The sequence below is a fragment of the Mytilus trossulus genome, chromosome 3 (genome assembly GCF_036588685.1).
Source record: "Mytilus trossulus isolate FHL-02 chromosome 3, PNRI_Mtr1.1.1.hap1, whole genome shotgun sequence".
NCBI classification, from domain to species: Eukaryota; Metazoa; Mollusca; class Bivalvia; order Mytilida; family Mytilidae; genus Mytilus; species Mytilus trossulus.
In genome coordinates this window covers 39286779-39300034 of record NC_086375.1, presented here as the reverse complement: position 1 = coordinate 39300034, position 13256 = coordinate 39286779, and the positions used below count along the sequence as shown (strand labels likewise).

Below are 13256 nucleotides of genomic sequence, written 5' to 3'. Positions count from 1 at the left end.
CTTTTCAGTATATATATTATTATCGTTGAAAAGAGGGACCAAAATACCAGAGGACAGTCAAACTCATTTATTAAAAATAAACTGACAACGCCATGGCTAAAAATAAAAAGACAAACAGACAAATAATAGTATAGAAGACACAACATAAAAAAACAAAAGACTAAGCAACCCGACTCTAACAGGGACTTCCAGCATTTAAAACACGGACAAGAATAATATGTTTAAAAGTTAACTACTTTTTATTGCAAAATCAATGTTTGTTAAAACATACTGCAATTATTGTGGAATAACATAAAATTCTATGACAGTTTTTTGTACATAATTTGAGTTGTCTGATAGTTAAAGTTCGTGATAATATGTAATAACGTAAGATGTGGTACATAATAGTGTTTCCATGACCAGTACAGCAGTTAAACTTGATGGCAAGACATGCTGACTGCTAGATTTAGATCGAAACACTTTTTATTCTGCTTCTATCCATAATTAAACTACACAAGGCTTTGAAACGCAGATCCTATTATATAATTATTTTAAATGCCAGTCTGCCTAAGAATCAGGCAGTGATGAAAACATGACCAAAAAACCCCACCCAATTTGACATTGATTTCAGTTCATAATAAGCAGTTATGCACACAAATAACATTCATTTCTTTTTTCTGTTTTGGTAATAGAAGATACAGTTTGGTTGAAATGCACTAGAAATTAACAAATAAGGGGAGATAACTCTGTGATTTGTTATCACTCTAACCAATATTCTAACCGAGTTATTTGATACTACCAGACACACACAAACGAAAGACTAATAATTTTTAACTCAGGATGATGGTTAGTATTAAATAGAATGATTAGCTCGGCGGTTTTTTTCTGATCATGTTTTGATTTTTACCTTAATTGCCTGATTCTTACAAAGACTAGCACTTAACAATGTTGAAAAATGTAGACGTCGGCGACTGAAGTAAACAGAAGGTAAACGTCGACAAAACAAGTGTTTTATACAATTTTAGAAAATAAGGTGCTCTTTTTGAATTACCCCCTGTCGTCTGTTAAACCGAAGGCCAAGTATGTTCAACAACCAAGTTTTCAAGTGCACAAGACTGATTTGTATCACGTTTAGGTATTGCCCTCCACTTATTAAATAGTTTGATTGTCTGCTCAACATGGCTTGCTTACAAGCAAAGCAGTCAAAATTGTTTTTTTTTAAATGAACGTATTGTTTTATCAAATAGGATGTTCGCTTGTCATGGTTTGGAATTTTTGTCAGATTTTTGGTATCCTCTGGTTTTATCCATTTAAATGCCTTATAAAATTTGCCCATTAACCTCCATTTGTCTTATAACATTTTAATTATTTTTTAATAGTTTTTGAGAACTTAAACTTGGCAATAATAAAGCTATGAAAAAGTCAAGACATAAAAAAAAATCCCGCCTAAAATTCAATGACTAAAATTTATAAAAGGTACCAAGATAATAATTAATTGGAAAACAAGCACATTGACCTTTATATCTATTCTGCTCTTTTGTTTTCTTTATCAATCCCCTATCAATATAAACAAGTATTTTGAAAAGATAATTATTTTGAAACTGAGAAGCGAACTCCCGTAAATTTGTTTAATTGTTCTCTGCTTTGATCCGTCGTAGTCATTAGTCGTTGTTTGCAATGCAATTGACAGTACGTATTTGACTGATAAGTTTGAATATATCCTTGGATTTTGAGTTTCCAAAAGTTACTTAGGTTTTGCGAGCTATAAAACCAGTTTGAATACACAATTTTCTACTTAAGAAATATCTGTATCAAGTCAGAAATATGAGAGTTGAAGTCCATTCGTTTGGTGTTTTTTTAGCTTTTAAATTTGCCATTTGATTAGGAACTTTGCTTTTTGAATTTTCCTTCGAGTTCAGTATGTTTGAGATTTTACTTGTTATTATTACTGCAGTCACATTTTATTATGATATGAAGCAACAAAGCAGACAAATGCAATAAACATGGACCAATTTATATTGAAATTTATTACTTTTTTTCTAATTTCGTCTCTCATTATTCATTTTAGAAATTTATTATGATATTTTATACTAGTTAACATATTCATATGGGTGTTATGGTTTTATATAAACGGTGAACAGTACATGAACTATTTGTACTGTATTGTATTGAATTATTTATAATCGAGGCTCCAAATAATAAATTTTAAATGAGCCTTGTCTGATTGATGTTAATAGTATTAAAAGATGTCAACAACTTTATCAAATAGCATCAAAGATTGCTTTTAATTTAGATACATTTCCTTTGCCTTTTTATGGAGTTTTTATTTTAATCACTAGCAGTTTTGCGCATGGTTGTTTTGTTCTTGTTTTGATTTCTTTGTTTTTGGTTATTTCGTTGATAAATGGTTCATTTTGATTTATGTCTTCAATAAATTTGTATGAGTTAGTCTTTGGTTAGAATATTTAGCTGGCCTTTCTTATTCTTATCGTTCATAGTTTTTATATGTGTGAAAAACGCATTTGTCTGATTACATGAAGGACACTTTCTGAAGCAGTAAAACAGTTAGAGTTGTAATTTAATGTTATGTTAAAACAAAAACAAACAAAAACAAAAAAGGTGCAATCAGCCACTGTTCATTGATACATGTATGTATCCTTACAAAGTACATTTTTTCATTATTGCAGGTTCGTTGTTTCTTTTGCAAATATAGTTGTTGTATTACTCATTGAAATTAAAATCTCTATAATTATCCAATGACATTTATTTCTTTTACATTAGTTTTTTTGAATAATTTAGATGATTGCTTTCATAATTCATTTTAGAAATAAATAAACAAATCCCAAATGGAATTTGATGATGCAAACACCTGAGTAAATCTTCTAAACAATAGCCTAGCACATCGATTTTGATCATTATTAAAACAGTTGAATTGCATGATGCAAATATTGTATAACTTTTAGACGCTATATTGTTGTCACACAATTATGATAAAAATACAGGAAAGGATATCTTTTTAATCAGAAGGAAAAAATGTAAAGCTTTTTCTTTGACTAGACTCATTTTATATTACGTTATAAACATAAGATACGTTAGTTTTAAATATATAAACAAAAAGTAAACTCACAAAAATACAGAACTTCAAGAAAAATCCTAAAAGAAAAGTCCCCAGCAATTGACAAAATCAAAAGCTAAAACACATCATTCGAATGGATAAGAACTGTGATATTCCTAACACATATTTTCATGAATTATAGCATTAAGAGACCAGTGTTTCCATTTCAGACAAATGTAACGTATGATATAATGATTCTTAGTTTCTTGTCACAAATTGGTTTATCATTTTCTTCGACTATTTTTAGATTGTTTGAATAACTTAGTAACGTCCAAAGGGAAATTATTCCAGCATATGAATTCAATAGATTGATCGAATGGGATGAAAAGCAAGGTATTTTGACTGCCAGATGGAAAACGATGTACGTTGGATTTTGACAGAAATTTTTCTTGCAGCATGCCACCTATGGTCTCATCGATATTATTTTAAAAAAGAATACAAATGTAATTATTCATCACAATGAAGAACTTAGCTTATATTAAAAAGAAGATGTGGTATGATTGCCAATGAGACAACTATCCACAAAAGACCATAACAACTATAGATCACCGTACGGCCTTCATCAATGAGCAAAGCCCATACCACATAGTCAGCTATAAAAGGCCCCATTAAGACAATTTAAAACAATTCAACGAGAAAACTAACGGCCTTATCATATTCTTCATACAGAAAACTTTATATTCATTTGGAGGTATGTTTGTCTTTTGGGGTCATATCAGTGTCCATCGATTATTTACAAAAATTGAATTAAGGATCCTATTGTGATCCGAAGTTTCGGGTTTACTACTCAAATTGTATAAAAGGGAGACAATTCAATTTGTATCCGGATTGAACACTTTAAGGCATTGGAGACTTCTAAAAAATCTTATAAAACTTTCAATCGATGAACAAATGTCTGCAATAATGCATATTCATGTAGGTCTAAGTGGCTGAACTATTTTAAAATTACAAAAGTATATAATGTTTTCGTGATTAACCTTAGATTTATACACAAGGATCAAATCAAAGGTAATACTTTATGCTTTGGACTCCATGACCTATTATAGAAAATAGCAGATAAGCCTATGACGACATGTACTAGCAATTAAAAAACAACCTAATGTTTTGAAGAAATTGCAAATAACATAATTTTACAATACATTTAAGCTTGATTGATTTTTCTTACCTTATAATATGCATTATACTTTATGAATTGTACTCTAGTAAAAGCGAGTCTATATAAAAAAAACAATCGTTTGCAATAAGAATTTGTAAGATCTATTAAATTACTCTATCGACTAGTTGTAAGCTATTTTTAATGATGTATTTAAAGAAAAACATTGCCCTTGTCCATTTAAGACAATGATCGGGAATCAATGAACATGGATTTTTTTAAACGTTTACCTGAAAATAATGTATTACTTTTCATAATTTTCCATAAAAATATATCATGTTTAATACTGTAACATATGAAATGAACACAATTACGAAGGAAGTTATGAAATAACGAACCACTTGTATGTACTACTCAGGAGTTGACCAATAATGTGTTTACTGATTTCTGTTTTTATATAGCATTCTAATCTATTCTAATAAAAAATTATAATAACTAATTTGTAGATTTAGCTGACTAAGTCCTTATATTTGTATAAAGTAACATTCGTTTATATCGGAAATTGCATTAACGTTAAATAAGCTACAATTGAAAATTGCTTGCTAGTCCTTCTTTGTGATTATTATTATATAAATCTGGTTAATTTCCCATTCAATCTATCATGAAGAGGAGATAAATAATTCGACTTTTATTTACATACATTTTCAAAAATAATGAACGGTTCTTTATATTGGTATGTAATAATTTTAAACGTTTCAAATTTATGAAATTATATTCGTACTTCAATGTTTTTGATACACCAATAACAAAAACTGAAATATATATTGAATTGATACATTTAGTAATGATTCAATAATATATCAGAAACCTATACTTAATTACATCTAACAGACGAACTTGTGTCCTTTGTAAGTGTTGATGTTTTTTTTATTACTGCTACTGATTTGTTTACGTAATGGATCTAGTTCCTACGTAGACTGTTGAACAACAATTAAACACACATTAAGTATTGAAAACGTTATATTTAGCATGATCATCAATGTCCCACAACTGACCTGAAACCTAGTCTATAAACTTAAATAACATCGAAATTTACATCAATCATGTTTCATAAATAATTGAAACACAGATCAATTCTAATTAGAAAAATAGTTTAAATGGCAAATGTTGAACGGTCAGGAGTTCACAGTGTAGAAGTATTAAAGAATAACTAAAGGTACTAAATTGCATCTGTTTTGACAAGTTTTTTTCATAACTTTTTTTGGGAACAAAATTGTAATAAAGAACAAAACAAAATGTGTCAATTCCGTGCTTATTTTGTAGCAGTATTATTTTTGACTAGATAATTTTAGTGCAGATCATACAAAAAGTATTGAACCGACCTCCAAACGATCAGAGACCCATTTGATAACTTAACCGTTTCATTTTTTTGCTTTAAAAAAAGATAGCCACTTCATCGTGTGTAAAAGAAACACAAAAGAGTATATAGGCAAATCATTAACAACTATAAAGGACCAGAATACAAAAATTATAAAAGAACAATTACACAATAGTGGGATGTTTCAGTACATAGCAAAGTAATATTTTTCAAAGAAACAAAAAAGGCACACGGACAAAGCAAATAGGAAAGATAATGCAAGCAACACAATGACGGGATTCATAAGTACAGAGCCACATCAAATGGATGATACCAAAAGCAGACCGAAGAGTAAAAGTAAACTTAATAAATAGAGAATAATACATGGCAAAATCCGTATCATATGTCGTATCATCCCGAGACATCAATATCAGCCCGAGGGCTTTAGGCCCGAGGGATGATATTGGTCGAGGGTGATACGGCATGTGATACGGATTTTGCCATGTATTATACGCTTTATCATATATTTCAACAGAAGAGTATTATAGTAAATAAACTGTTTTCTGATCCATAGCACTTGGTTACCTTCAGTTCTGCGTTTGTCTTGTTTCAAAGCTTTAAAATAACTGCTCAATTATTTATACGAAGCACCTAGGTTACCTTACAATCTGTTGTTTTGAAAATATTTTGTTTATTGTTGTATATATCTAAGTGTTTTGTATTTTTTATAGTTGCATTGAGTGTGCCAAAAAATATGTTGTAAAAAACTTGATGTTCGTGACGTCACATACAATATGAAAACTTGATGTACGTGACGTGACATACCAAACAATGACGTAATTCCAAAAATAACCTATTTTTAGAAAAAAAATTCTTAAGCCAAAAAATAACCAAAAAACTGACTTTAGGTAAAAAAGAAAGGTATGCGATACGGGTTTTACCATGCGATACGGGGTATGCGATGCGGGTTTAGCCATGCGATACGGGGTATGCGATACAGGGTAGGTGATACAGACTGGAAAAAAGAACCTTTATTAGATATACAAAATAGCTGTATTTTGTACTAAATATATGATAAAGACAAATAAAAGAACACTGTATCACGTATTGAGATGATATACGCAGAATCTTTACTTCAAGACAATCGAGTATTATTTGTATAGTTGATACGGAATATGTATAAACAAGGTCTTGGTAATTTCCGATGAACGTGTCACTGCTTCATAATGTTCCCTGCATCTTGTTGCATCTTTGTTGCTTTGGAAAATGTGTAATCTTATTTTTCGGTGTATTAATTAAAAATTATACATCAATGCAAGTACTCGATTTCATAATTTATTTAATTCTAGTGAAATAAACTGCTTATTGATAGTTATCAGAGGTACCAAGCTTATAAACTGTTATCCCTTTTTCATACACAGTTCTCGTGATTCCAATGGCTGTCCATAATCGTAATGTTTTGTTGAATATTTACTATCATGTGTACAATTTGTAGTTTGGTATGGCGTTCATTAATACTGAACTGTTATATATATATATTTGTTTAGGGGCAAGCTCAAGGACGCCTACGGGAGCAGGAATTGACCACTGCATTGAAGACCTTGGTGATCCTCTGCTGTTGTCTTCTCTGTAGTCGGGTTGTTGTCTCTTTGACATATTCCCCGTTTCCATACTCAATTTTATCAGTTTGGAAATGAATCCCATTTTACATTTAAATAGTCATTTTGATCTCAATGTTGGTTGCTGTCTAATCAAAGTGATTCAACTACCTTTTGATTCAAATGTAAAGCTTAATTTTAAATAAATCGAATGTTTTGTACTGTTTCGTTCTTGTATTTATCATTAACAGTTAATCGATATTTGCATATTAATTGTGCAACTAGATCAACGATATACACATATAATAATCAATCGTTGCATAATGTACACTTCATAATTTAAGATGATTGGACATAAAAAAATTACTTCTTCGTGATTCATGATAAAATCACTCGACTAATTCTCATGCATTTTGCTGCATGCAATGTTTTTATTACACGCTATATTTTTAACAAACATATTGTGTTGAATATAAACAAGTCGCATTTTATAGATCATATGATTTAATATTAACCCTAACAAATTACATACTTTTATATTTAAATGAATTCATGCAAAATAATCATAAAGTATTCTAATCACAAATGACTAACATATATAGATATATGCAGATGAGGTAAGAGTAATAATGAGACAACTCTCTGATCTCATGTGTTCGGGAGGCTTAGCAGATCCTGATCCATATGTAGCACCCATCTTGTTACTCATGTTAGTACAAACCCGATATTTAGTCTAATTCAGTAGGTCACATTCGGAAAAAAGAGGTCGTAGTTTAGACATTAATAACATATTCATCTATGAAACTCATGATGGCGAACGTAAATCTTACGAAGGCATATATTCACCAGCACCACTTTGAACGCATCGTCAAATACCTTCATTGTGAACAGTCAACCTTTATCAAGGGAATCATGATAGGCATGTTCAAAAGAAAACAATGGGTTAAACCTGGTTTTGTAGCTAGCTAAACCTCCAACTTATGTGGCAGTTGTTTATGGTTCCGTTATATTGACAAAATTGGATAATCAACCAAAACAAACATACTAGATACATAAAACAATTTCTTTAGCCAAACAGCCAAAAATTTGTAAATATTCAACACAGATATACAACACAACCAACCATCATTTCAAAAAGATATTCAAATAAATTGAACAAAGGAACCAACACAAAAGGGGTTCTTATTTTAAGTGAATTGTCACAGACGCTGACAAAAAAGGTGATAAAAGTGAAACAAAAGATACCAATGCAAATAGCATTAAAAAAAAATTTAAACAATAGTATACGAAACACAAAACAAAAAAAACTGAAGGCTGAGAAACACATAAATTAAAAATATATTTTCATATTCTATTTTACCGTTCTACAGTTCAAATGCAAAATTATGACTGGGAATATGTTTTTAAAATTTGGATCTCCTCTCTGGATGCATTGATTTGATCTTCTAACGCATAAAACAAGTATTGCCAATATCAGATGACAATGATCATTACAACGTTCTGTTACCAATATTTAACTCTATTGTGCCAGTCATTTCATCCTTCAACCTTTTAAACACCATTCTAACTAATTTTAAACATGTACATGATTGTAACCTCTTTAAGTAAACCACTGTAATTACTGCAGATGGAGACTTAGTATCAACAAACATTGCGACGAAAGTTTAGTTTATCATATTTTGGACTTCACTGTTAGATTTGTGTAAGCAAATTGTCTTGATGACGCCTGCCTGGCAGACAAAACATGCCGCCTTGCATTATAACACAATTATTGTCTTATGTTGTTGTCAATTTATTCTCTATTTAAATACAATATAATTTCTTAACTACCACAGCACTGATCATTTGTTTTTTTTATGATAATCATTAAATCTGTTAATCATTAGAAATACTTTAAGAACAGCTGAACCGACTAATTGGTATATCAAATTTCTGGCAATACACACATTATGTGTTTCACAAATAAATAAAGTCATCATAGATACCAGGATTAAATTTTGTATTTACTCCAGACAATCAGTTCGTCTACAAAAGACTCATCAGGGGTTTTCCAATCCCAAAAATGTAAAAAGTACCGACCAAAATACAAGAATAAAATGCTAGGAACCCAAAGATGTTCAAATTAAATGTATGATGACAGAAACCCAAAAGTGCCCAAATGAAACAATTCAGATTTTGTGTGACAGAACTCAACGCATTCTTTATGATCATTTACACAATTGTATGCATTTTACATAACGTATTTTTACAATAAACTCAAATTTTCAAATTGAACCCAATTTTAAAAATAACATATTCTTAACTTAACCGTCAATGTTTATTTCATATTTATACGTATACCAATGACGAAACATTGTTCCTGAGATGCAACTTTGTAAATATAAACGCTAGAAAACTATTTTTCATCTTCTTTTGATGCATTTTTTTTTAATTCTGTCCGCCGCGGAGGTCCTGCCAACCGTGCTTGTGGACGGTTGTCTCACTGTTAATCATATCACATCCTTTTTAAAAGATACAAGAGAGACATTCAAACTCAAAGGTTAAAAAAGACTACTTCGTCATGGCTTGAAACAAGATCAATTGAAAAACAAGTACACGAGACACAACTCACAACTCACAAAAAATACTTTGCAACACGAACCCCATCACAATTTGAGAAAAACTTCATGTTTTCTGGAAGGATACGCAGATCCAGCGCTATATGTGGCACCAGTCGTGTTGCTCATGTTAGGACACCGTCGGTAAAAAGTTTAATTGGATAGGTCACATACGAAACAGAGGGACTGGATAGTAGTTACGACATTAAGGTGGCTCGGGCCTATTTGAAGTTTCTACCAGAAGTGCTGTATTTTTTATTATTCTATTCTTTACAGAAAGTGAATCAAAATGGTCGAAAAAAAGGGGGTCGCGGACCATTTAAGCTAAAAAAAAATCTTTTAAACAGGTATGTAAAAGGGACAATTTTTCAATGAAATGATAGGGAGAATAGAGGTGTATATCCAAAAAACGTTTTATGACACTTGGTCCAAAACTTTAATATGAAAAACTGAAATATAGCTTCAAAGAATGAGCAAAGAGTCTTTCACCTGTACACTTACAAAAAATATATATCGAATTTTCGACACATACTTTTCGTGTGCATTGTAATTCGTGCATGCGTGAAATTAGGCGCAGTCGAATAGTCCCGATCCACCTTAAGACATTTCAGCTATCATCTGTGAACCGAATATTCAATAACTGTCAAATGATTCTCTATGGCGACTGTGACACTAACAAAGGGTGATCTCAACTTCAATTCCTTGAATACTTGGTTTAATAGGTTACTTGTGAGAATCAACCACTATCAAGAAATCATGATTGAAAATGCAAGCCCTGGGGGATAAAGTCCGTATGCAGCTGCTGCTGGATTGTTGATACATAGAAATGGAATGTTCATCATATGACAGCTAAAATCATCTCTTTTGTCAAAAAGTGTTGTTTTCTACCGACCCTCATGGTCATTTTTAGATGGAAGTCTAATGTATTTGTTGTATGCCTTATCTCAAGTTTATTGGGATAGATGTATTTAGCATAGTCATATTTGTTTACGAATTAAGTGATGGAAGATCATATAGCGGAAAATAAAGTTAAAGGATACTGTTCAACGCTAATTTTTTCTAAGAAGTTCCTGTGTGAACAATATAGCAAGAAGATAGATTTTATCACGTGGAATTCCAAATTTTTCGTTGAAAAACACGTCATCCGAACGTAAAAGATATATTGTCAATGGAGAAATCAAGCATTTGGATAATGTCAGTTGCAGAGCATTTTTTGTTTGAATCGAAGTGATTGATAGATAGTGGCATTTATCCCTTCCTTAGACATAACACTTGGTTTTACGTCGGCCTTTTTTATGAAACAAACTGGACCAACTTTTTCAGTTTCTCTTTTAGTTTGGAATTAGGAATAACATTCTTTATTATAGGGTTATTCTAGTCATATAAAGGAATCTTGTTCCAAGCAGTATGTCTTATCGCACGAGCATGCCAGTGCAAAGGGATATACTCCGAGCACAATTGAAAATATACGATGTACAATATTCATCAATACTATAGTGTGATAACTTTATTATCATTATAAGTGACAAATATTTCAGAACGATATGCATTGAAAATTGTTTCTCTTATTTCTGCAGCTCTTAAGTCTGCATGTAGAACGCAATATCCAATGTTCCGCTATTTTGTTTGAAGCTTGTCTGATTGAGCAGAAGAAATAGATTGAAATGCAATTTCTGTGCGGATTCATACTTCCAATACATTGACATTGCTCTACTTTTTAGATAACACTACATTTATTAAAGTAGGTCAGTTAATATATCGACTCATTTTGCATTTTTCTTTAACAAAGAAATATACTTAAAATATTTGGTACATGTCTATATTGCAAATGGGATATACAGTCACGGTATCCGAAACATTATACGCCATTGTCAAATATCGGATGTATTTTTTCTAATGAACGATAGTAATTAACTGATTTTTAACAATTGATTTTTGGTTAAATTAGCTTTTCTTTTCATTCCCAACTGGTGCATTTAATTCAAATATTTATTTTTTAGATGAAGTTATAATACACATCAATGGTTTAAATATGTTAAAACAAATATATAATGCAAAAATCGATGTTTTTATCAATACTTTATCATCATCGTTCTAAAAAGATCTATTGATAATTGTCGGCTTATGTTACCACCGACATTAATACAAATTGTAATACGATATTTGTTTCTGTTAATTTTTATAAATGTGTTAAAAAATAAAGTTAATTAGTTGCATTAATTTTTCTTAAAATAAGTGATAACAAATAAAAGAATGAAAATGTGATATACAAAATATTACTTAATACAAATAATTAGAAATTAGGAATGAAAGTCTAATTGGAATGTATCAGGCAACAGGCCACAGTGACAGTAATTCACAGATTGCATCGCTAACTGTTGGAGGCCTTAAAGTTCACCAATTTATCCCTTAATTCAAGTGTAAAATTCAATTCAATAATGAATCAGTATGTTTTGAAAAAAAAATGATGTTGTTAATAAAAATTCGATAATCAATTCTAACGTTGGACAATAGTTTATATGGGAAACAGTTAACAGTGTCATAAAGTTAGATTGGTTTTTTTTCAAATAAAAAAATGACAGTTAAATGTTCATTAACGACATTACCAAGTCAAGCTCACAAGTATCAATTTTGTTAATTCTGTTTATAAGTATCCATATATATGTGTATCAATACGTACAACAACAATTGATAAAACACATTGTCTTTAACATTTACTTTGTAAAAAGGTAAATTGCAACACTGTGTCGATACCATTGCCGGTGGAGATAATTTCCAAGGATATTATCAGATCAGTAAGCAGTACTACTATACTGACATGATGTATATTAAACCTTTCTTAAATTGTTCGTTATCAACTTAAAAATTATTAAGAATCTACTCCCTCAGGCAAGGTTATTAACATTAAATGGATTTCTCTTTTTTTTGTAGGTCTTTTTTTTATTTAGCTCTATAAGAGAGAGGTGAAAGATACCATTAACACATTCAAGTTCATAAGTCGACAATAAACTGACAACGCAATGGACACAAAGAAAAAACAAGACAAACAACATTATACATGTACAAAAATTGACTTTCAAAAATGAAATATGATCAACAAACTTCACTAAAAACCGGATATGATCTCAGGTGCTCCTGGAGAGTTAACTGTTTCGTTTCGTATACATCCTTGTCTTTGAAACATATTGCTTTGAGCGTTCCTAATGAGGGTAAATCCAGGATAAGCGCTTTGATTCATATATTTATAAAGTTCGGTTGTCATTTTCTTGTTTTGGTCTTTCTGTGCAACAGGTATCGCTCGCCTTTTTCCCAATTAATCGAAAACTTGTAGATTTATGCCATGAAGTTGGAATCGAAAATTGAAATTCATCTTCTACTTATGTTTTGTGTTGATAATGAAAAAAAAAGTAAAACCACAAAAATATAGACCTCCGAGGAAAATTCAAAAAGGAAAGTCCCAAATCAAATGTAAAAATCAAAAGTTCAAACACATCAAACGATTGGATAACAACTGTCA

The 13256-nt window shown here is 30.7% G+C and overlaps 1 protein-coding gene across 1 annotated transcript in view; it reads right to left on the bottom strand.

Annotated features, from left to right (window-relative positions):
- The window catches only part of LOC134711446 (glutamate receptor ionotropic, kainate glr-3-like), a 96387-nt gene that overhangs the window by 47135 nt on the left and 35996 nt on the right, over positions 1-13256 (bottom strand). The window lies entirely within an intron of this gene.